This window comes from Phragmites australis, chromosome 5 (assembly GCF_958298935.1).
Source record: "Phragmites australis chromosome 5, lpPhrAust1.1, whole genome shotgun sequence".
In the NCBI taxonomy this organism is placed as follows: Eukaryota; Viridiplantae; Streptophyta; class Magnoliopsida; order Poales; family Poaceae; genus Phragmites; species Phragmites australis.
The window spans coordinates 17793225-17819313 of record NC_084925.1 but is presented as its reverse complement, the minus strand read 5'-3'; positions in this window follow the sequence as shown (position 1 = coordinate 17819313).

The following is a 26089-nucleotide window of genomic DNA, read 5'->3' as shown; positions in this document are numbered from 1 at the left end:
GAGTCGGAGTCCGGTTGTGCACGCCTCTCTCCACAGTCGCACAACCCTAGATCGACCTCCTCACGCCCCCCCTATATATGCATAGTAGCCATCGTAGTTTAGGCTTGGGTTTTACGTAGATTATTCTGTTTAATACAGTTTCGTCGTTTATCGATTTGTTTACCCCAACCTCAAGTGCTTCATTGGTAATCAGCAATATTCAGATTGCATCTACCTATTCTTGCTTGTGTTCTCGATTCGCTTGCAGAAAAAACTTTCTTGGCGAGGTCAACCGCGTCTTTGCACGGTTGATAACCACGGAGTAGTGGTGTAGTGATTGCGAGGGTTCTTGATTTGTTTTGATCGGAGCTTTTGGATCATCAACGTCGAAACTCCACTAATCGACTTATCATATTACCTTCGGAAGATCAGGCGTGCCCTCATCAAATACAATGAACCTATTGCTGATTTTATTAGAAGGTCTAGAGATACAAAAAACCAATGCTGTAAATTGACATTTTATGAAAAAGACTTAGCCGAATTAGCTTATTCGAGTTTGATGTATCATCTTAAGGAAAAGCTAGAAGGTTATGAATTTCAGGATATTAGTCAAGTTTTGCAAAGAGCTCTGACATTAGAAAGCCAAGCTAAAGAGTCTAGGAATTTTTAGAAATCAAATGATAAATTTAAAGTTGATTGTCCTAATGTTCATATGCTTGAGTATGAGTCTGAGAATTCGAACAATGATGATGTTGATGTGTGTGTTGCCGAATGGGCTTGGTCTTCTAAGGCTAAACCATTCGTTTGCTCCACTCTTAAGATGATTCCTCCCAAAAATAAGTACAAAGAAATTAAATTTACTTTTGATGTTGCCAAGTATGATAGGATTTTTTATTATTTGCTACAAGAAAAACAAATTAAGCATCCTCATGGTCTTGTAATTCCACCATTAGAATAATCGAGGAAATAAGCTTATTGTAAATGACATAACTCTTATTCTCATGCAACTAACAATTGCAATATTTTTCGTCGACAAATTCAATCTCCCATTAACAAAGGACATTTGAAATTCTCGAAGATGCAAGTTGACAAGCAACCGTTCCTAATTAATGTTATTGATCTCCAAGACAAGAGTGTTCTAATTCGGCCAGCTCAAGATGAAACAACTTAAGGAAAAAATGTAATCATTGGTGAAGATAGGCCAACACCTTTGGGAGAGAACAAGAATTTGCTAAGGGAAGTACTACTTCAGAAGACTCCCAAAGGCAAGGAATTGATCAAAGTTGTATTGAACACTTCAACCCCCGGGGGGCATGGCAATGCTAGGATGATCAAACCCAAAAATTTGGAGGTTGGCAGGTGAACGATTAATAAAGCAAAGGGACATGACAAGGTTGAGAAATTCAAACCCACTTTCATGCAACTTTTGTCCAAATATGAAAAAGATAAACCCGTCCAAATTCATATGAATCGGCCAAATAATCTCAAGCGACCAAGATCACCTTTGAAGCAAGAAGTGCATGATCATCATCAACAAAATGAGGATTGTGTTGCTGCTACTGACCCACCACTTAGGCTGGCACCAAGGCCATGGATGCCTCCTCCGATGTCTTTTCCTCCTTGCTCAACATGGGGTTACAAGGTATGTGGATGCCTCCGCCTCCTGCGCAATTAAATTATTTTTATCCGGGTTGGACAACACCACATAGGCCTATTTTTGATAGAATATCACATCCCGTCCATAATCGATTGGGGCATACAAATCAGTTTAGTGATGTTAGATAAGCTAAGAGTATAAAAAAATATACCGGGTCAAGGAGAGTGGAGTTTTTACTCAAATTTCAGATTCTAATGTTGCTGAAACAAGGACCGCTGCTGCTAATATTATTGAAATTGGTTCGATGAAAGTGGCTGCCGAAGAGCTTGGCAAGAGGCTTATTGTTATTACCAGTAAATCAGTCAAATCTGAAAATGTATCTAGTGTTGTTTATGTTGTTCCAAAGGATGATAATTATGAGGCAAGTAGCAGCAAGCCGCCTTCTAAGTATCTACAGCCAAGGTGGTGTCCCTCCGGCTTATCTCACACGAAAAAGAGAAGATTGTAGCGGCTACGCAAGTAGGAATTAATGGAGCAGCAAGCTAAAAAGTTACAAGATGATACTTTCAATGAAGTTAAGCCAATGCACCCCGCGAAGCAAGTGTGGAGACCAAAGGTAAATGCAATGACAGCTCCTACAACAGCCCCTTTGTCAGCAACAACATCAGTGCTTACCCAAGAAGACAAGGAAGATGAGGATTTTATTTATTATGGTGATTTGCTAGTGCATACTAATGATGCTTCCCCGATTAAAGGTATGGATATAAATATGGTTTTTATGTTACCTTCGAAATTTCGTGCTATGGATGAAGGTGAAGTGGCTCAATTGGACTTGGAGCCAAAGGAGGCTATTTTTAAGAAGCCAAAGGAGACATATTGGCATTTGAAGCCATTATATGTGAAGGGACATATTAATAGGAAGTAGATTTCTACGATGCTTGTTGATGGTGGAGCTGCTGTAAATTTGAGGCCATACTCAATTTTCAAGAAGCTTGGTAGAGATGATAGTGAATTAATGAAAACTAATTTGGTGCACAATAGATTTGCGGGTGATTCTAATGAGGCCAAAGGGGTGTAACACCTAGTTTTAAAGGAACAAACCGGGCACAACACATGTATACCAGGATCAAATTTCATACATGCGTTTACATCATCAGTGTATCATCACAGTGCCATTATTACAATAATGTATTTAACTTAATACAAAAGGACCAAAGGTCTAAAAGAAAACACAGAGGAACTAAAGATCTTCAGCTCCAGTGGTGCTTCCATCTTCCACAGGCATCAACCAGAGGCACTCTAGCATAGAACAACAACTCTGGGTCGAAGTCATCATTATCAAAGGTTGCAGCTTCATTGACGGCTTTTGAACAGCGGTAGAGTGCAAGAAAAGGGACAACGGGTGTGAATACAAAAATATACTCCACAAGTGAAGGAAAAACATGCTATGGTGCTTAATTCAATGAAAGGTTAGACACGGTTAACTGCACTAAGCAAACTTTAACCTAATGACTCCAACAACAGGGATCCTATTTGCTAAGTGTGAAGACACCACTATTACAAAAACATTGACTCATCGGATTCCATCCGACTACCAACACTCACCAGGTAATTCCATTACCTAGCTATCCAACCAACCAATCTAATCCTAAAGAAGTCCAAGTCCGCTTTTGTTCGTGTGCACGATTGATCGACCAGATTGGTAATCTGCAGAGTTTGTAGAGCTTTCCCCACGAGTTGTGATTCCCATGCTGCTTCACACTTCTAAGGTGCGGAGTCGAGGTCTCACTACAAGGCCTTTACAAAGCTCCCGCTAACTTGCAGGCACCCACTGAGGTTTCACTGCTAACAGATGATTACAGTAGTGGAGAAGCCCCCTCTTGTGCCCACAGAGTTAGAGGGTTGGCTAATTAGTTGGAAAGGCCATACCCATATAGGCCTCATGGTTGTGTTAGGCCTCGTGGTTGTGTGGATTCACTTGGTTACATATTCAAGAACCTGTTAGGATCACCTCGAACCAACCATCATGTTAGGATCCCTATACCATGTTTCTACAAAAGATTACCACTCCCGATTTATGTTTCATAGACATTAGTAAAGATTAACATTTTCCCCAACTATGACTGCACTAGTATATACTACCCATTTTAACCCAAGGTTAAACAATGGCGACAAGGAATGATCATAGAAAGTTAGTAAACCCTAACATAGGATTCCAATTTAGACAAGCATACATAGAAGGAATAAAATAGCAACACATGATTCCTAAAATAGGGGCAAAATGTTCAAGGACACTAGCCTTCAGCGGAGGGTTATTCAAAGTCCTCGAATGCTTGATCTTGAAGATTCCCGAACCGCTCACCTCCTAAACGACATACCAGAAAAAGCATACAACAGAAACTACTAAGAACAGCATACCATATAGTATTGAAACTAGGTAGAAACCCTATAAAAGATTCTACACGACGCTACAAGAATTTGAGCGCGAAAACCGCCCAAATCATAGCTACGAGCAAAACGTTATAAGCTTTTGAAGTTCTAGGGGCTTTTCTGCAAATTTTACTTGATTTCTGAGAATAAACCGAAATGATTTTATATTGAAAATTCTATTTATGATGTCATAAAACAAACCAATTTATTTTTCTATTGGAAAAGCGCATGGAAAATGCCCATGGGCCTGTGGACCTTGGCCTTAGGGTGAGTCTACTAGTCCATGGTGGACCGGTTACACAAACGAAGGGGTATTCTATTTTGGCCAACAGATGAAAATCGGACGGCCAGGTTTCAATAGGGGCTTGGCCGGGTGGCACCGAACAGGGAGGCAGCTGACCGACGGCGGTGGGGTCGCCAAAACATTGCCCGAGTAGCACAAAATGCGCTACCGACCATGGATCATGACAGGGATAAGGGCAAAAGGGTGACGAGGCGAAGGGGATCATCATCGTGGGCTTCACATCGGCGGAGAAGGACTGAGGGCGGTCGGCGATGCAGAGGAGCAATTGGCGGGGATGAAGCTAGGTGCGGGCGGTGTCCGGCGGCGGAGAAGAACCGAGGAGCAGTGGAAAACTTCTCTGGGGACCCTGCGACATCGTAGAGGGAAGAAAAAGGAGTTAGAGGGGCTCGGCCACGAAGAAAAATGGCGGCAGATTTCCTTACTGACGTGGGGAAGAAGGTGGCACCGGTGGTAAAACCGAGTGGAAAACGGGGTGAGAGAGGATGGAATGGGTGCGGAACCTTCCAAGGGATGAAATGGGCGGCTTATATGCATGAGAGGGGAAGGGCATCGGCCGGATTTGAAGAGAAATGGCCGACGGCCTTGATTTACTTAAATGCGATGATTTCCGCATTTAAGAGGGGTTAAGGAGGGGGAAACGGCCGAGAATGAGTGATTAGGGGGCAGGGATCGTGGCCACGGGCTTTAATTGGAGTGAAACAGATCGGGGAGGTGGCGTTTTGAACGGCACGCGGGATTTGGGGCAGGTCCATGTGGCGGGAGGAAGGAGAAGCAGAGTTGGCTGGCGGGCGGCTCGGGTCGGGCGGCTGGGCGCAGTGGCTTGGCTCCAGCTGGGCCCGCTTAGCAAAGAGAGAAGGCGGGGTAGGTGCTGGCTCAGGGGTGCGGTAGGCTGGCTCAGCGCGGCCCAACGTAAGGGAGGAGAGGCGGCCCACTCAGGAGGGTAAAAGAGATAGGGAAAAATGGAGAAGGTGGGCCGGGGAAGGAAAAACAGCCCGAAAGCATTTTCCAATTTTGCAAAGGTTTTTCTTTTAAGATTTTTGAACAATTTCGAAAGGGGTTGAACAAGCAACTGCTAGTGACTTTTGCAAACTTTTTCCACACAAAAACCCTATTGCAACTACAACGGCATGAATGCATCAAACTTATATAACCTATGTCAAATTTATACTTAGAAATTAATTTCTTCTATTGAACAAAATTACAACTCCTATTTAAAAATTCTAGCTAAATTTTAAACTATTGCAAATGTTTAAATTTTGGGTGTTACAAGGGGTTATCTCTATGGAGATCACTATTGGAAGCAAGACATTTTGCACCGCCTTCTTCATTGTCGAGGCACAAGGTAACTATAGTATTATTCTTGGGTGTGATTGGATTCATGCAAATGGTTATGTGGCTTCCACCTTGCATCAATTTTTAATTCAATGGGTGGATGATGGGGTAGAGATAATTCGTGCATATACTTCGGCCTATGTTACTTTGGCTGATGCTTTAGCCGATTGGAGATACAGCAATGCTGAGTGCTTGTTGGGTCTTGATTTTTCAGATTATGATTTTCTTAGTGTCTCCAAGGACGGATTTGTACCCGTGGTTGTAAAGATGACTTGTGATAATTAGCTCAATGGCATGATGTATCAATGAGTAGAGATAGAAATTTAGAATGACTGCACATGCATATGGAGCAATATCGGTCAGATAAAAATGATATTTGTGAGGCCATTGAAGATTTAAATGAGTTAGATAAGTTAGGTCAAGGTTTTTCATCAGCCGATCCATTAGAAGAAGTTGATATTTGTGATGGTAGTATTCCAAGGCTAACGTTTGTAAATAGGAATATGAAAGCCAATGACAAGGCTAGAGTAATTGAGTTGCTTAGAGAGTATGCTAACTGTTTTGCTTGGGAATATCATAAGATATTGGGACTTGACCGAGAGTTAGTAAAACATTAGTTACCTATTAAAACAGGGTTTGGACCCTATAAACAGCCACCTAGAAGGTTTAATCCTAATATGTATGATTGGATCAAAGCAAAAAATAGACCGATTGTTGAAAGTGAGATTTATTAGGCTATGCAGGTATGCTGATTGGATTTCTAACATCATGCCAGTTGAGAAGAAGAGTAGCGGTAAGTTACGAGTTTACATTGATTTTAGATGTTAAAATAAAGCTACTCCTAAAGATGAATATCCTATGCCTATAGCCAACATGTTAATTAATGATGCTTCAGGATATAGAATAATTAGTTTTCTTGATGGTAATGTTGGTTATAATCAAATTTTCATGGTCGATGAAGATACATCTAAAACGACTTTTCGTTGTCCTGGTTTTGTTCATTTATTTGAGTGGGTGGTTATGACAGTTGGGTTGAAAAATACTGGTGCTACATATTAAAGGGCTATGAATTTAATTTTTCATGATTTGCTTGGTGTCGTATTAGAAGTATATATTGATAACATAGTTATTAAATCAGATTGTAATGATTCTCATTTAGCCGATTTGTTGATGTTGTTTTGGTACAAGAAGTTGATGGTAAAGAGCACACAATTGCTTACTTGAGCCAACGTCTTTTGGAGGCGGAGACAACGTATGTCTTTATTGAGAAATTATGTTTGTCACTATATCATGCTTTCACAAAGTTGAGGCATTATTTGCTATCTAGTACTTGTGAAGTAGCATGTCAAGCCGATGTGGTTAAGTACATGTTGCAAAAGCCAATTTTAAGTGGTAGGATTGGTAAATGGGCTTATGCACTTATAGAATATGATTTGGCTTATAAATCTTTGAAATCTATGGAAGGCCAAATCATATCTAATTGTATTGTTGACTATTAGATTGATGATAAGCATGATTTAGACGTTGGTTATGTGTCTATTAAACCATAGAAGCTTTATTTTAATGGTTCAACTTGCGGGGTAGGCAAGGTGTTGGTCTTGTTTTTATTTCACCTAAGGGTGCTGTTTTTGAGACATCTTGCTGTCTAGATTGTTTTTGTACCAACAATCAAGCTGAATATTAAGCTCTCTTTCCAGGATTAGAAATTTTTAGTTCCATGGGTGATTCATTGCTGGTTGTTCAGCAAGTTTTCGGTAATTATTGCTAGTTTAGATGATTTTGTTATTAAGAATGTGTTTAGAGATGATAATTCAGAGCTAATGATTTAGCACATCAAGTATCCAGTTATCAAGTTGTTGGGGATCATCTCCCGCAACCCTTACTTCGAAGGGAACCGCGAAGTCTACTGGAGATGCTGCATGATAGCCATTGCGGTTTTGTTATAGGGAGTTCATCTGTCAGCGGCGAAGATCGTGGAGCAATGTTGGTCAAAGGGTGTATGCGCGCTCGCATCTTCGAGTTCCCATACCGGCGAAGACGAAGGAGACCTTCGACTGAAGAGCGAAGCCTGGGTTCGCAGTCCGCATCGTTCGCAGCGGGCGAAGACGTGAGCTGACGTTCACCAGGGGACGAAGGCTATCCGACGAACATCCAGGTGAAGGAGGCTTCGACGCCCTTCGGAGGGATGAACCACCTCGGCACAGTGGGCCCGACTTCGGTCGCCCAGGGTACTGCTGTAATTATGCAATATGCTCATTTGTACCATAATGCCCCCGGATATTCTGGGAATGCAGCAGGTAAAGGGGTAGGATTTGTAAACGGCACCTGTGGTTGCTGGATACGGGCTATAAATAGAGCATCAGTGTAACCGGAAGGGGTATCAAAGGACTGTTCCACCTCCAACATGTGTCACTCTGAGAGCCATCCGATACCTCCGTATTCGAAGGCTCTCCTTGTCTGGGAACCTGGTCCCAACACAAGTTAATAAAGGCAAATGCTTTGTGATTGGAAAACCGATGCTAGAAAGTGTCAAATATTGTATAGTCGAATTTGAGTTTTTTTGGTTCGGTTACATCTTCTCTAGTGGGAGAAAATGTTGAAGTTGCTGAATTCAAAGATTGGAGAAGACCTCTCATTGATTACTTGAAGGGTCCTAGTAAATGTGTTGATAGAAAGATTGGGCGACAAGCCTTCAAATATACATTGTTCGATGATGATCTATATCGTCTCACGGCCCAGAGTTTCTAAACATGTAATTAAGTGCTAATGGGCATCATTAGCATCATTTGTTTTTGTTTTGAGCAGTATAGGCATGCAATGTGGATTAAACCGAATTTGGGTAAACCAGGTTTAACTGATGCGTTGTAAAGCATCTCCCAAAACTTCTATGGAACATAGGGTTGATGATAATTTTAGAAATTAGTAGATGCCAGGAGAAGAATATAAATGAATTTTCCCAAATTTTTGGGAAATATTTAGAAGGCATAAAAATTATCACAAGTTAGAAAAACTAGTATGTTTGGGGAAGTTTAGTTTGAAATTGGCTCAGGCATTATGGGTCAAATAAGTTAAAATGGGTTTCACATGAATTATAGAATCCAGCAAAATTGATCTCGAATTTTGTGATGACTTTTCAACCACTAGAGAAATTCGAGAAAACAAATGAGAAACTGAAGACACTAGTACAAACTAACACCAAAAGTTATCTAGCTTCTTCTCTGTTGCTGTTCTTCTCTCTCTCTCTCTCATATTTCCTTCACAGCAGAGCAGGTCGGCGCAGCCATTCTTGACCTTGAGCAAAGCTGCCACCTCTTGCTCTCTCTCACTCACTCATCTGGATAGCACACAGATCAGAGCCGGTGCCGTTTTTCTTGACTAAGTGAGGCAATCATCCATCCTATCCTGCCACCTCAAGCTCTCCCGGTCCTTCCTCACAGGAGTAGCAAAAAAAAAATGCAGCACGCCATCTCTATATCCCCTTCTCCACTGAATCCAGCAGAGTAGCAACCGAGCAGGCAAAAGCCAATTGCTCTCCTCCTCCCTTTCCTTCTCCTGCAAGCCATCACCCATGCCACACACACACCGGCATACTTGCAGCAGCAGCTCACTACATTAGCTCAGCCAAGCAGCTACCACCTCACCAGCTCGCGCATGGTCAGTGCCTCAGCTGGCCACGCTCGCATGCGTTCGCCAGCGTTGCTGACTCTCTGCACCACGGCGCAGCACACCCACGAGACTGCGAGCTCATCCGTGAGGACCTCGCCGCACGAGCGCCGCCGTGAGAAGCTGTTGCCTAGACGAGTCGTCGCCCCGTTGAGCCGGTGACCACAGCTGCCGAACAGCCCCGATCTATCCCTCACCGTGAAGCTCGTGGTCGTCATCCTCTCCACGCACAGCCACCCTCCACCGATCGTTTGGCGCCGTCGTTCACCGGCGGCAACGTCGCACCGTCCCGTCTTTTTTAGCTCCAGTGCAGAGCTCCGAGATTCCACCGTCGACCCTCTGCTCTGAGCCGCCTCCATCCAAGCCGAACCACTGGTGAGCTTCCCCTGTCCCTCTTCCGTCTGTGGCCCGTGCCTTTTTGTGCTGAGCCCGTCGCCGGAGCGTGCCTTGCCACCGGCCATGGATGATCTGTGCTGAACATGGCCTCACGGCTTTTGGGACTGAATTCACAAGCCAGCCCCATTGCTCAGTGGTTGTAGCTAGTTAGCGGTGGGTGAAAAAGAGTGCAGACCTTTTTAATTCGGAATAAGGTAGGAAAAGAAGAAATCCGTTGTTGTGCAACCAGTATTTCGGCTGAATATTAGAAAGTGCATAGAAAATCGTATATAGCTCCAAAATTCATGAAACCAATTTTTTTAGGTTTATATGATCATTATCTACATGTTAAAAATACTGGGAGCTATGAAATGTGTATTTAAATTGCATGGGTTAATAAAGTAGGTTTGAGCTTTATTAATCCATAATTTAATATTGGTAACTCTAAAATTGATGAGATCAGTTTTGTAAATCTTGTTAATTGATTCCCTGCTCAGCAAAAATAATCACCCACATGTTAGATGTTGTTACAATTCTATATAAGGTTAAGCTTAGTTAGTCCTAGAAGTGTTCAAACGTTTAACAGTAATCCCATTTAAGAAAAATCTTCGGTGCTTTAGAACTCGTGCCCTGACGATTTGCACTGTTATCGCATTCTATGGAGCATCCTTCATTTCATAACATTCATATTCGTTACATTGCATGCGTTATTCTTTTAGGGAACTTCGACCCGGCGAACGAGGCGACCGAGGCTGTCCCCGGAGGTTCCCGCAGTGGTGATCGTGATTCGGGTAGCTGTGAGCAGCAGCTAGGGCAGCAAGGCAAGCATCGTTCATATTGCACCGTGTCTACTTGAAAATCTAATATGTTATCTACGCTTATGTATACATCGCATGCGTCGGGTACCGAGTTGGGTAGAACCTATGCCGATGCATTCTCCCATTTCGGTCATGTGTCATGTGTTATTCCATTGGAGCCTAGTGGTGTCATCGCGGTCTAATTTTAGTTCGCTATGCTTAGTGGTACTTAGGCTTTCCGGTAGAACTCGACGACGGCGTCCCCCGTTGTCGCGAGCCTAGGGCTTATTACTTGTTCACGCTTGTGGTTGTGTTGATGGTGAGTCGGTTTGGTGAGTGGTGAGTTGAGACGAGGTGTGGGCGGTGTTAGGGGTGTCATCTGCTCACGAGGAGTCCTCAGGCAGTTCGGGGAGGGAACCCGGACACCGTAGACCGCTTGTACTGGTTAAGCAACGACAGTCGGTGTAGTCGGCTTTAGCACTTACCTTACTCACCACATGCTGATATAATGGTAGGCGAGCTAATTACCTTCGCAGACGTGGTCATGTGGGCCTCGTCATAGACGGTGTGAGTCCGGTTTGAGTCCGAGCTTTTAGCGGTATTGGTTTGCTCCTGGAGTAGTTCTAATACCGCCGCGCCGAGCTATGGTTGATCCACATGGTTGGGCCTGGTTGGGAAAGGTTGTCACGGGTACCCCCTTGTGTGCATCTTAGCGGGTGGCACAAGCCGTATGGTCCCTGTGTCGTGTGGGTCCAGGAGTATCCCCCTGCAGGGTGTATAATCAGTTCAAACTGCCGCGCTCTCGGTCATGAGCATCGCTATCGCTTATCTCCACCGAGCGACCATGTTTTGGTCATAGAGTTTCGATGTGGGTTGTGGCATGGTTGGTTTGGGGTGGTTTGGTCGGTATGTGGTCGGTGGTTTGGTGGGAATGGTTTACTTTTATACACTTGTTGTTCATATATCTGTTCTGATCAGTTGGTTGGCAGGGTTTGAGTCGGTGGTTGGTTAAGTCAGTTGCTTACACCTAGAGTCTAGGTTGCTTACCGCTTAATGAACTTAAACATGTCTTAATCCTTGCTACAGCTTTAAATTCATGATCCTTGGAGTCGAGAATATATATATACTCATATTGTGTAAGACTTGCTAGTACCTTCGTACTAAGGGGTGCTGCCCTTAAGTTGCTTTCAGGTTCGCAGGTTGGCGAGGAAGAGGCAGTGTTCGGCTACTTTGTGCCTGCCAATCAGGGTGGCGGGCAGGAGTAGCACCTTCTACTCCGAACTCTGTCGGAGGATGAACTCCTATCGCAGGGATCCCGAGAGACCCCTTTTTTAGAGATTCGGCCGGGGGGATGATCCTGGACGAGCTTGTCTGGGAAATAAAATGGGAACGGGAAATAAATGCAGTGGCTGATGGTGGGAGATGATCGTCCTAGTGCGAGAGAGATGGGTGCACCGGGGTTTAGACAGGTTCGGGCCGCACAGGGGCGTAACACCCTACTCCTGTGTGTGTGTTATATCTCTTCTTGAAGGGAATTCTTCAAGGATGTATCTGTTACAGGGGTGAGCTACCTACAGAGAGCTTGAGGCTCTCGTGTTCTAGCTTGGCTTTTGCTTGTTTGTGATGTTCTTCGCCTTTTTATCTGGGCTTCCTTGCCTTGTTTTCCTTGTTTTCCCGTCTGTCTACCGAGAGCTCTCTCTTTCTTGAGTTCTCCATCCTTTCCTTTTATAGGCGCGCCGACCTTGACTTATCCAGAATGCGAAAGAGGGGGCGCAAATACCAAGGTGCCACGGAGAAAGGCGTCATCATTCCGTCTTGGCGAAGTGACAGGGGTGGTGGAAAAATGCGGCACGCATCCGACCACCCGCCACTGTGGATGCCCTCCGGCGCCATTAAGGGGGCCCACCGGGCAGCCTCAGAGGTGCCCGGTGCGCCCACCCTGTCTTGTTCTTCTGCCAGGGCAGGGTGGCAGGCGGAGCGCTTCGATTCTGGCAACGTTATCCCGAGGCACCAGGATGAAACGGGACGGGACCCGTGCATTTAATGGACCCACGCCCCCCTGCCTGTGCATGGCAGGGTCTGACACTAGGGCGTGGGCAGCTGAGAATGTCAGGATGTCAGGATGTCAGGCCGCGCGTGCCTATTAAATGCGGCATTGGGCCTTTGACGGGCTGACACCCCGACTATGGGACCCTTCGGGTCGTCGAATGATCTTGCGCGAACCTTCGGGGAATTGAGTCCTTCGGGGGCTGCCACGTGCAGCCCCGAGCACTCTCTCCCGAGCACTTCGGTGGGACCTTCAGGGAACCGAGTCCTCGGGGGCTGCCACGTGCAGCCCTGAGCACTCTCTCCCGAGCACTTCGGTGCGACCTTCGGGGACCGGGTCCTCAGGGGCTGCCACGTGCAGCCCCGAGCACTTCGGTGGGACCTTCGGGGAACCGAGTCCTCGGGGGCTGCCACGTGCAGCCCCGAGCACTCTCTCCCGAGCGCTTCGGTGGGACCTTCGGGGAACCGAGTCCTCGGGGGCTGCCACGTGCAGCCCCGAGCACTCTCTCCCGAGCGCTTCGGTGGGACCTTCGGGGAACCGAGTCCTCGGGGGCTGCCACGTGCAGCCCCGAGCACTCTCTCCCGAGCGCTTCGGTGGGACCTTCGGGGAACCGAGTCCTCGGGGGCTGCCACGTGCAGCCCCGAGCACTCTCTCCCGAGCACTTGGGTGAGACCTTCGGGGAACCGAGTCCTCGGGGGCTGTCACGTGCAGCCCCGAGCACTCTCTCCCGAGCACTTGGGTGAGACCTTCGGGGAACCGAGTCCTCGGGGGCTGCCACGTGCAGCCCCGAGCACTCTCTCCCGAGCACTTTCTTCCCGGTATTTGGACTCTGCGGATCATCGAGGAACCGGGGTGCTCAGGAACCTAGAGGCTACGGCCCCGAGCACCTTCCCCCGGGACTTAGTTTCTTCTTCTCCGGCAGGGTGGACCCCGCGGGATGGTGACATGTGGCGGATGACCGGTCCGGTCTCGGGACTCAGGGACCCCTGGTTCCTAATACACCGACAGTAGCCCTCGGGTCCACTGGTAGGCGACGGGACGGAGACTGCGAATGGGCCCTTCGTCGCGGCCGAGGCCGAGGCTGGTGCAGACGTCATGTGGCAAGCTTTCGAGAGGTGGCCCTTGCGGACCCAGACCTCAAGTACGCCCCAACGGGAAAATGAGTGGACGCGTGTCCACACAACTTCCGAAGGGTATGATGACCATACGGGCGGCACGCGCGGTCGCCTTGCAGATCGAGGAAAATACGCCTGGCAGCCGCTGACATCACGCGATCGGTGGGAGATTCGCCTGGCAGTTGCGTCGATCGAGGCGACGCTTCGCCGAGCGAACCGTTTGGGCGGCAGTTTTTGAACTTTGAGATATAAAAGGGGGAATGGATCGGTTCGTTCCCCTCTTTACGCTTTCTTGCACTTGTGCTCTTGCCTTCTTTGTGCTCCGAAGCCCTTAGGAAATTCTCAGGCGACCGGAGCATTCTTCCTTTTCTCTCTCTTTCCACCACCAAAATACCTTCCAGCCTTGCCGAGATGACGAGGGTTGGAGGAGGACGCCGGGACAAGGCTTCGGGCAGCATCTTGCCGGAGTCTCGTCTGAGGAATGAGGAGGCGGCGGACAAAATCAGGAAGCTGCTGGTGCCGGAGGGGCAAGAAGGTGCTGTGGTGGTGAGGCCGGCGACTCTGACGCCGGCGATGACCGTCCCTGGGCGGATCATCCTCTTCACTTCTTTTGTGGCGGTGGGGTTGGTGCCGCCGTTCTCCACCTTCTTCTTGCAAGTGTTGGAGACGTACGGCATTCAGCTGGTGCACCTAAGCCCCAACTCTGTGGTGGCGCTGGCGACTTTCGCGCATTTCTGCGAAATGTTCGTGGGGGTGATACCGTCGGCGACGCTGCTTCGCCATTTCTTCATCCTTCGGTCGGTGGGGAAGAAGAGGGGGCACTCCACGGCGGACGTCGCGGGGTGCTGCAACCTTCGGCTCCGGGACGGCCTGAGGGATCATTACATTCCCCAGGTGCTGCGCAGCAAGTGGGAGGAGTGGCGACGGGACTGGTTCTTCGTCGACGTCGACCCCCACGAGCGCCTCGAGCTGCCGGAGGCGGCGGCGGAACCTCGGCGATCGACGTGGGAGGCGCCGCCACCAGAAGATGCGAGGCTGAAGCCGGTGCTGGAGCGCATCCTGGAGCTGCGCGAGTCCGGGCTGACCTCCGTCATGGTGGTCGTGGACTTTCTGCGCCGTCGGCTGGCGCCTTTGCGAGAGCGGGCCCGGCCGAGCTGGTTCTATACCGGGCCGGAGGACATCACCAGGACCCAGATCGGCGCGAGCTGGGATCTGGGGCAGGCGGAACTGCGGGGGATGACACGGGTGATCACCGGAACGGAGGACAGGGGCCGGACGGAGCTCCCGTGGCCGGAGATGGCGCTTTGCGCCAACCCCAACCGGGTGGCCATTATGGCGGGGCTGCCGGAGTTCGACGCCCAGGGACCTGTGGACCGGCCAAGAAGCTGGAGTCCCGAGGCCTCCGAACTCCCCGGGCTGGAGGAGCTGCTTGGCGAGGAGGTCGCTGGCAGCTCGGCACAGGCTGGCGAAGGGGTTGCCGCAGGCAGCAGCCGCCGTGCCAGGGAGGAGGGCGCGACTGAAGTCGTCGAAGAGGTGGCGCCGGGAGATCGGGGAAAACGTCCCCGGGCCTTGATCCTAGTGCCAGACTCTCCGCCGTCGCCAACGGCAGCGGCGGCATTCCCGGTGCTTTGCGCCGCAACTGGTGCGGATGGGGCCTGCGCCGGTGCCCGCGACCCGCATGGCGGAAACCGGGACCCGCGCGGCGGCACCCGAGGCCCACACGGCGGCGCCCGAGGCCCGCGCAGCGGTTCAGCCGAGCCCCCAGCGGAAGAGGCGGCGGGAGGAGTCCGGACCGACGGCGCCGGACCCGGACATCAGGCTCCCAGCGGCCAAATGGCGGTATCGGTGAGTCTCCTTTCTTGCTTTTCCATGGGCATTTCTGGCCCGAACTAAGCTTCGGCATTTTTCATTTGTCTCCCGTAGGAAGGCCGCAGGCGCTACTGCGACGGAGAAAGAGCGAGCGCCGAGACCAGAGCCGAGCCTGCCTGCCGTTGCAGCGGAGGCAGGCACCGGAACGGCGGAGGCGCCAATCGTCGTGGCGGCCAGCGGGAGAGAGACGGAGGCGGCGGTCGAGAGGAGGACGGAGCAATCATCCGGATCCTTGGCGCCGGCGGAACCTACCCCGGGCGCGGAGAACCCGGGGCGGATGACGGTGGAGGTGGACGCTTTGCCGGGGCCGGCGGACAGGGCGGCCGATGCGGGAATGCGGCCGCCGTCCGAATCTTCGGCGCCGGCGGAGCCTACCCCGGGCAGGCAGAGCCCGGGGCGGATGGCAGCGCAGGGCCCTGCAGAGAGCTCGGCCCCCCTGGAGGCACTCTGCGGAGGAACCTGGGCCCCACCGGTGCCCAGCCAGCCCGCCGACCCTTTCCTGGCCGCCATCGAAGGCGTCCAAGTAGCGGTTGGGTGGCTGGGCGCGGCGGTGAACGCCAAGGAGGGGGAGCTTGAAGCCGAGCGTGCCCGCCTGGCGTTGGAGAAGGCGCAGCTGGCGGGCGCCCAGGAGGAGGCCCGCGCGGCGGCCGCGCGGGAGCAGAAGCTCCTAGAAGATATTCGAGCGGAAGCCGCGCGGGAACAAGAAGTTTTGAAGACCGCGCGGGCAGAAGCCGCGCGGGAGTGAGAAGACGCCGCCCGCCTGGCTGAGGCGTCGAGGCAGCAAGCTGCCGAGGCCCTTGCCAGGATGGGGCAGGCGCAGGAGAGGGAGGTAGCAGTCGCAGCCCGGGAGCAGGCAGTGGAGGAGCGGCAAGCCGAGCTAACCCGCCGGGAGGGCGCGGCCGAGAAGACGGGCGCCGACCTCCAGCGCAGGGAAGACGACCTTCGGAAGATCAGGGAAGAGATCCACCATTGGGAGGAGGACGTTTCCCTGCGGGAGGTGAACAACGAACTATTAGCGTCGGAGCTCGATGTTCGGGAGGATTCAGTGACTCAGCAGGAGGATGTGCTGGCCCGGCGGGAGGGCGAGCTGAGTCGCCGAGAAGGCGAACTGAGTCGTCAAGAGGGCGAGGCTGATGCGGCAGCGGCGGCCATGGCGACCAGGGCGGAGCAGAACGCAAAGCACGAGGCGGAACTGGCCGCCCGTGAACGCGCTTTATCCGAGATGGTGGCCAAGGCGAAGCAGGCTGCCGCCCCCGCAGCAGTTGGCGGTTCTTCCGGTCCGGTCGTGGACCAGGGACTTGAGGCACAGCTGCGGGCCGCCAAGGAGAAGCTCGAGACTGCCTTTGTCTCGCGGGTCAACCTCGAGCATATGCTGGAAGATGTACTCCGGCGGATGCGGCGGGCCGTAGAGAAGGGTGGTCTCGGACGGCTCGTTGAAGGCGAGAAGGGCGACGGACCCGCACGACAAGTGTTGGGGCTGCAACAGGTCTGCGAGCGCCTCGAGGCCCTGCCTTGGGCAGTCCAGGAACTCGCCGCCCGGGAGGGTCGTGGCTTGGCACATGCAGTGGCCGAGCACGTTCTGGCCTGCTACCGAAGCAGGGACCAAACTTCCCGCTGGAGCCGGCGCGGGAGGGAGTAGTCGAGGCTGAGGGAGAGGCCGCCCGGGTAGCGGTCCGGAGTACCGCCGCCGTGGTGGCGGCTGGCTTCAGGCGAGAGGTGCTGCCGCCGCCAGCCCCCGGGGACGACTCAGAGGATTCAGCCGACGCCTCTACTGCCGACTAGATCTTTTGTAGTCTTTTTTCTTTTGTTGTCTTGATGAATGTAGATGTAGGAGTGAACCCTTAGAAAATGCCTTGTATATATCCTGTGAATATTAATGGCAGTTTTTCCTTGGGCTCGCAACTCCAGTTTCTCTGAGTGTTTGATGTTTCTTCTGGTGTTTCACCTTGAAGTCCCGGGGAGTACTCAGTCGGGCCGTTGCCGACCTTCCCATCCCCGAGGATGAAGTTGTCCTGATCGCTGTTGATGGTGTAGTCGGCCTTCGAGCTCTCGCGAGTCCGCACTGCCTAAGTTAAGAAACAAAGACACAGACTCCCTTGCCCGGGAGATAGATCGATCCCGCTCGGAACACGCCGTGCCTAGTGAACACTTTTTCACTTTACGACCACTCAGTTAGTAGAAGGGAGACGCGTGCGGGCGAGAATGTGACCAAGAGTCCTCGCGATCCAGTGGTGCCCGGGCTTAAAACGGGTCGGACCGAGCACTGACAGCCCGCCCCCGAGACCTGAGCTCCGGACTACCCGAGCAGCTCGAGCGATAGGATTACCCAGGGTACCCGAGGACTCGGTAGTGCTCGGGGTCCTTAAAAGTGGACCGAACACCACGACCACCACGAAGGGCTTCGGTCAGACATTACCGCACGCGCGCTACTCCTTTCTGCAAACCGTTCTGTCGTTCTGGGAAAAAGTAGACGCGCGGCAGGGTTTTTGCGTGCGAGGAAACCACCTCACCGAACAGATTAAGGCGCGAGAGCCCCCGAGAATGACTCGGGAAGATAAATTTACTGAAAGCAGACTTGTCTGAATATAACCACTCACCGGACAGCTGTCGGCCTTCCGGCCCACCGATCCAGGAGGAGTGTGCTTCCGAGCTCGGGTGCCCGGGGACTTGATTCTTTCAACGGAGCGCCCGAGTGCCCAAAGGTATACGAGGCCCCTGGGGTCGGGTGATCTCGACCACCCATGCTAAGTGGTAGGACCACCCGAGAACCCTTGGGGCCGGCCAGAGGCCGGGGCATTGGAGCCCTCGCGGCCGAACTGCTCGTGATTGCCAGCCTGTGACTTAAGAGAGAATATAGAATTTCTTTGTCTGGTGTGCTCTGTTAGTGCGGTACTTGCTATAGACTGCTCTCGTTTTCGACCCGAGACCTCTCGAATACCCAAACCGGCGGACAAGAGCGGACAGAGGCATAACCCAGAGGTCCTATGGTTCGGTGGCGCCCGGGTATGACAGACCAGACCGAGCACCGACAGCCCGCTCCGGGGGCCCGAGCTCCGGACTACTCGAGCAGCTCGAGCGATGGGATTACCCAGAGCACCCCGAAACTTGGTAGTGCCCGGGAGCCTGTCACGACACCGAACACCACAGCCTACCATGCCGGACGTAAGTCAGCGGCGACTGCTTGCATGCATATCGATTGGGATTCTTTTACCAGCGGGGAAAAAGAGAGAGCGAACTTTTTCTCGCACAACCGAGCACCTCACCAGACAGATTAAACATACGGAATCCAGAAAAAATATTTCGACATAGCGATTGCTTATTCAAATACTGAATGTACAACAATTACAAGGTGGGGCGACAGCGACTTACCCAAGGGGCGGAGCCCTCGGACTGCTTGGGCGGGGAGAAGCCCCCGGCCTTGCTGACCTGGGCCGCGAGCACGACCATCTACGGGTAGAAGCGTCGGAGATGCTCAATATTCCACGGATTTGGGAGTGGCTGTCCTTCTTCCGTCGCTAACCTGAAAGAACCTACCCGGGGGACCGCGATCACGGTGAAGGGACCTTCCCACACAGGGGATAGCTTATTCATTCCTTCGCGCGACTGGACGCGTCGGAGAACTAGGTCTCCCACCTCGAGAGACCGGGCCCGGACATGGCGCAGATGATAACGCCGCAGACTCTGCTGGTACCGAGCCGCCCGGACAGCGGCACGCCGTCGGCGCTCTTCCAGGTAGTCCACGTCGTCGCGTCTTTGCTGTTCCTGCTCACCCTCAGAGTATGCATGCACTCGAGGGGAGCCCAGAGTGAGCTCGGAGGGGAGGACTGCTTCGGCGCCATAGACGAGGAAGAACGGAGTCTCCCCGGTGGCGCGGCTTGGCGTAGTCCGATTAGCCCACAGCACGGCTGGCAGCTCGTCCACCCATCCCTTCCCGTGCTTAGCGAGCACGTTATAGGTCCGGGTTTTGAGGCCCTTCAGTATCTCCGCGTTGGCGCGCTCGACCTGCCCGTTACTCCGAGGATGAGCGACGGAAGCGAAGCAGAGCTTGATGCCGAGGTCTTCGCAATAGTCCCCGAACAAGGCACTTGTGAACTGGGTGCCATTGTCGGTGATGATCCGGTTCGGGACGCCAAAGCGGCTGGTGATGCCGCGGATAAACTGGAGCGCCGTGTTTTTGGTCACCTTGATGACTGGGGCCGCCTCCGGCCACTTGGTGAACTTGTCGATAGCGACATATAGGTATGCATAGCCCCCGACTGCTCGGGGGAATGGACCCAGAATGTCCAAACCCCAGACCACGAAAGGCCATGACAGGGGAATGGTATGAAGAGCCTGAGCTGGCTGGTGAATCTGCTTTGCATGGAACTGGCACGCCCTGCAGCACCGAACCAGCTCGGAAGCATCCTGGAGAGCTGTAGGCCAGTAGAAACCTTGCCGAAAGGCCTTCCCGACCAGCGTGCGGAACGATGAATGGCCACCGCACTAGCCATCGTGGACCTCAGCGAGAAGATCGCCGCCTTCTGCCCGGGAGATGCATTTCAGGAGGACACCTCCTGCGCTACGCCGGTAGAGATCCCCATCTACTAGGGCATAGCGTCTGGACTGCCGAGCAACTCTTTCGGCAGACGCCTCATCCCCGGGTAGGAACTTTTCTTTCAAGTACCCTCGGATGTCAGACATCCACGAGGCATCTTGAGAACATTCGGCGAGCGCAGCACACTCGCCGGGCGGCGGTGCCCTGACGGGGCTTCCCACTGAGGGCACCGCCGGGGTCCCCTGAATTGAGCTCGAGGTTTCCCCTTCATCCTGTTCGGCAGGCAGGACGGAAGGCCGTGTGAGTCTTTCTTCAAAGACTCTGGCAGGGATGTGCGCACGTGAGGAGGCCAGGCAGGAGAGCTCGTCGGCCAAAGCGTTGTCGCGGCGAGGGATATGCCGCAACTCGAGGCCATCGAAGCGTCTCTCGAGCTTCCTGACCGCAGCCACGTACGCCGCCATTTGAGGATCCGTGCACTGGTACTCCTTGGATACCTGGTTAACGACTAGTTGGGAGTCCCCTTTGACCATGAGGCGACGAATCCCGAGCCCCACCGCAGCCCGGAGGCCGGCGATGAGACCTTCATACTCCGCCATATTGTTGGATGCGCGGAACTGCAACTGCACGACGTACCGGAGCTCTTCACCTGTTGGGGAGGTGAGAACCACTCCGGCCCCTGCGCCTTTCAGCGAGAGGGAGCCGTCGAAGTGCATGACCCAGTACCCGGGCGCGTCGTGCCCGGGATAGGCAGAGATCTCTTCTGGGACAACGCAGGGGACGGGCGTCCACTCTGCCAAGAAGTCGGAGAGCGCCTGGCTTTTGATTGCCTGGCGACTGACAAAGTGTAGGTCAAACTCCACCAACTCTACTGCCCATTTGACAACGCGCCCGGTGCCTTCCCGGTTCCGGAGAATAGGTCCCAGTGGATAAGTGGTAACCACCGAGACCTTGTGTGCCTGGAAGTAATGGCGCAGCTTCCGGGAGGCAACGAGCACGGCATAGAATAACTTCTGCGCCTGGGGATACCTTGTCTTGGCTTCCCGGAGGACTTCGCTGACGAAGTACACCGGTCGCTGTACCCGGCGACCCAGGACGGCGGCTCCACCCGGGGGGCTACTGCAGCCCCCAGGGTTGGCAGCACGGTTGGGGCTGGCCGGGCACTCGGGCTCGACTCCTTGGCTGGGAAGAGCAGTGTGCTCGGGCTCGACCCCTTACCTAGGGGGAGCCGCGAGGACAAGTGAGTGGTCGGGGGCCTCTGAGAGCTGGGACCCAGCACCCGGCCCCAAACACTCGTCGCGCTCCACCACCAGCACTATGCTCACTACCTGAGGAGTGGCCGAAACGTAGAGTAGTAGGGGCTCACCTTGAGAGGGAGCCACCAACACGGGTGGCGAAGTAAGGTACTTCTTTAAATCGCGGAAGGCCTGCTCGGCCTCCGGCGTCCAGTCAAAATAACCGGAATTCTTCAGAAGCTTGAAGAGGGGGAGCCCTCGCTCCCCGAGCTTGGAGATGAAGCGCCCAAGGGCTGCCATGCAGCCGGCGAGGCGCTGGACCTCCTTGAGTCGAACCGGGGGTCGCATCTGCTCGATGGCCTGGATCTTCTCTGGATTGACCTCGATCCCTCGGCCAGAGACCAAGAAACCAAGGAGCTTGCCCGCTGGCACCCCGAAGACACACTTCTCCGGGTTGAGCTTGAGGCGGGTAGAACGGAGACTGTTGAAAGTCTTGGCAAGGTCCTCGAGCAGGGTGGCGCGGTCTCGGGTTTTGACCACGAGATCATCGATGTAAGCCTCGACGTTGCGGCCAACCTGCGAGTCAAGAGTAATACGAATAGCGCGCTGGAAGGATGATCCAGCATTGCGCAGGCCAAAAGGCATTGACATGTAGCAATAAGTCCCCACCGGGGTGGTAAAAGCAGTTTTTTCCTCGTCCCCTACGGCCATGCGAATCTGGTGATACCCAGAGTTTGCATCTAGAAAGCATAAAAGATCGCATCCCGCTGTTGAATCTATAATTTGATCAATGCGAGGTAAGGGGAAGGGATCTTTAGGGCAAGCCTTATTTAGGTCGGTGTAGTCCACGCACATGCGGAGCTTGCCATTGGCCTTCGGGACGATGACTGGGTTTGCTAGCCAGTCGGGGTGGAGGACTTCTCTGATGAATCCGGCGTTGAGGAGTTTGCTGACCTGCTCGCGGATAAACTCCTGGCGCTCTGGCGCCTGCCGCCGGACCTTCTGCTTCACCGGGCGGGCGTCCGGACGCACCGCCAAGTGATGCTCGATCACCTCCCTAGGGATCCCGGGCATGTCGGACGGTTGCCAGGCAAACACGTCTACGTTAGCCCGGAGGAAGGCGACGAGCGTGCTTTCCTATTTGCTGCCCAGGTCGCCGCCGATACGGACAACCTGGGTAGCGTCTTCGCCCACCACGACCTCCTTCGTTGGAACAGAGGTATCGGCGGCGAGTCGGGGTTTGGATGAAGAGGGTCCCGGGCCCCCTGTAGAGCCATCGACCTCGGCCTGCGCTGAGACCAGAGCCATGTATGACTGTTCAGCGCAGGAGACGGCGCCGCAGGAATCGGCGATCACAGAGATGGAGCCTGCGGGGTCGGGCATCTTAACCGTAAGGTATGCATAATGCACGGCCATCATAAACTTGGCGAGCGCCGGACGCCCGAGGATGGCGTTGTAGGGGAGAGGGAGCTCCGCGACGTCGAAGAGGACGCACTCCGTGCGGAAGTTGTCCCGCCTCCCGAATGTGACAGGCAACTCAACCTACCCGAAGGGCAGGGAGTGCACAGGGGTCACTCCACAGAAAGGGAGCGACGGCTTTAGGTGTCGGGAAGACACCTGCAGCTTCTCAAAAGCCTCCTTGGAAAGGAGGTTGAGGCCGGCACCACCGTCGATCAGCACCCTGCCGACCTTGACATTGCAGATAGTGGGGGACACTACCAAAGGTAGTCGCCCCACGGCTGCAGTACTGGCGGGGTGATCAGCCATGCTGAACGTGATCGAAGTATCCGACCACCTTAGGGGCCTTGCGGCCTCCTCGCTCGGGGTTGCCGAGCACACCTCGCGTTGCATGACCTTGATGCCACGGTGCGAGGAAGGCGTGTACGCGCCCCCGTCGATGAAGGCGACGGTGTGCTCGGGCTCCTGGAATCCGAGCTCGGCGTTGTCGGGGGCGACCTCAGTATCGCCTCCTCCATGGGACTCGTCGCGCTCCCTCTGGCGCTGCTCCACGAGTCCTTTGACCGTACGACACTCCGTGAGGTCGTGCCATCTGGTCTGGTGTATGGGACACCATTTACCTGGCTCGGGCCCCGTGGGAGCGGGGGCCCTCGCTGGAGCGGGAGCTCGGCCGGGGGCCGGGGCTCTCGCTGGAGCTGGTGCCCTTGCTGGAGCCGGGGCCCTCGTAGGCACAGAGGCCCGAGGAGGAGCCCGAGCAGGGGCCCTGACGGGGCATCGATCGACACCCGGCCGGCGCTCTTGCCGGTGATGGGGCTCTTGCGGCACCTTGTGAGCGGGGACCTGGGTTGGCTCAACAGGAGCGGCCTTGCGCTTGCTTCTCTTCTTCTTTTCCCGCTTATCGGAGTGGGAAGAACTTGGCTGGTCAGAGGCGGGGCGAGGAGCATGCCACGCCCTGGCCTCGGCAGCCATGGTGTACTTTTCGGCCAGTGCGAAGAGTTTTGCAGTGGTCTCGATCTCATGCGTACCTAGCTTTTCGAGCATCCGCTCATCGCGGACGCCCTGCCGGAAAGCAACAATTACAGCGTGGGGGGCCACTCGTGGAATGGTGTTGCGAACCTGGCTGAAGCACTGTATAAAGCACCGTAGCGTCTCCCCTTCCTGCTGTTGGACGGCGTGAAGGTCGCACTCCAAACCGGGACGCGTAAACGTGCCCTGAAAGTTGGCCACGAACTGGTGGCACAGGTCATCCCAGGAGCCGATAGACCCTGGGGGTAAGTTCATAAGCCAAGAGCGGGCGGAGCCCCTCAGGGCAACATGAAAGTAGTTTGCCATCAACTTTTCGCTGCCTCCGGCCGCTTGGACGGCCGTTGTGTAGATCTGGAGGAACTCGACGGGGTCGATGGACCCGTCGTACTTCTCCGGCAGCTCGGGGCGGAACTTGGAAGGCCACCTGACCCGGCGGAGCTCAGCGGTGAAGTCCCGGCAGCCGGTGCCGTACCCCGCAGCGCGAGCGGGGGTCCTTGGTGGCGAGTGGCGACGAGCCCGGGATCCCCGGTGGCCTTGGGCCGGGAGAGAGGAAGCCTGGTCCTCTGCCCCGACCCCCTGCCGGGTCTCCCGCTGACGCTCGAGAGTAACTCGGGCATCCTCGTGGCCCCTCCGCTCGTCAAGGCGCAAACGAAGGTCCCGGGCTTCAGACACGACCAGGGGGACGGCACTCCGCCTGGAGACCCCTCGGCCCGTTGAGGAGCTGGCTCTGGCGGCACCATGCTGGGAAGTGGTGCGAGGACTCCCGGCCTGCACCTGGCGACGAGCAGAGCCGACCAAAGCGACGACATCTTGTATCCACCAGCCTTCCGGAGTGTTCGGCGTGGCCTAAACAGGCGGGTGCCTAAGGAGAGCGTGTGCTGCAAGCAGCGCGCTCCCTGGGCTGGCCTCGCTGAAAGCGAGCCCGCGTCGAGGTGGCACCCGACGCGGTCCAGAGGCGGATCTAGCGGCCGGGGTCCCGACCACCTGCTGGGGGTCGGAAACTGCGTCGGCAGCAGCGGCGGCGGCCCTGATGGGCCCAGCGCCTTGATCCCCTTGAGCGGGAAAAACCGCGCACGTGGATGGCGGCAGTTGCTGGTACGCAGCAGCGACTGGGCCTCCTCTGGCGTCGGGCAGCGCCCCGTCACTGGAAGTGGAGCCGGAACGCTGGAGGCGATGCCCACCGGCCATCTTTTCATGTGGGAAGAAAGCGAAACAAACAATCCAGGGATATTCCCCCCTACCTGGCGCGCCAGCTGTCGGAGGATGAACTCCTGTCGCAGAGATCCCGAGAGACCCCTTTTTTAGAGATTCGGCCGGGGGGATGATCCTGGACGAGCTTGTCTGGGAAATAAAATGGGAACGGGAAATAAATGCAGTGGCTGATGGTGGGAGATGATCGTCCTAGTGCGAGAGAGATGGGTGCACCGGGGTTTAGACAGGTTCGGGCCGCACAGGGGCGTAACACCCTACTCCTGTGTGTGTGTTATATCTCTTCTTGAAGGGAATTCTTCAAGGATGTATCTGTTACAGGGGTGAGCTACCTACAGAGAGCTTGAGGCTCTCGTGTTCTAGCTTGGCTTTTGCTTGTTTGTGCTGTTCTTCGTCTTTTTATCTGGGCTTCCTTGCCTTGTTTTCCTTGTTTTCCCGTCTGTCTACCGAGAGCTCTCTCTTTCTTGAGTTCTCCATCCTTTCCTTTTATAGGCGCGCCGACCTTGACTTATCCAGAATGGGAAAGAGGGGGCGCAAATACCAAGGTGCCACGGAGAAAGGCGTCATCATTCCGTCTTGGCGAAGTGACAGGGGTGGTGGAAAAATGCGGCGCGCATCCGACCACCCGCCACTGTGGATGCCCTCCGGCGCCATTAAGGGGCCCACCGGGCAGCCTCAGAGGTGCCCGGTGCGCCCACCCTGTCTTGTTCTTCTGCCAGGGCAGGGTGGCAGGCGGAGCGCTTCGATTCTGGCAACGTTATCCCGAGGCACCCGGATGAAACGAGACGGGACCCGTGCATTTAATGGACCCACGCCCCCCTGCCTGTGCATGGTAGGGTCTGACACTGGGGCGTGGGCAGCTGAGAATGTCAGGATGTCAGGCCGCGCGTGCCTATTAAATGCGGCATTGGGCCTTTGACGGGCTGACACCCCGACGATGGGACCCTTCGGGTCGTCGAATGATCTTGCGCGAACCTTCGGGGAATTGAGTGCTCGGGGGCCACCACGCGCAGCCCCGAGCACTCTCTCCCAAGCACTTCGGTGCGACCTTCGGGGAACCGGGTCCTCGGGGGCTGCCGTGTGCAGCCCCGAGCACTCTCTCCCGAGCACTTCGGTGCGACC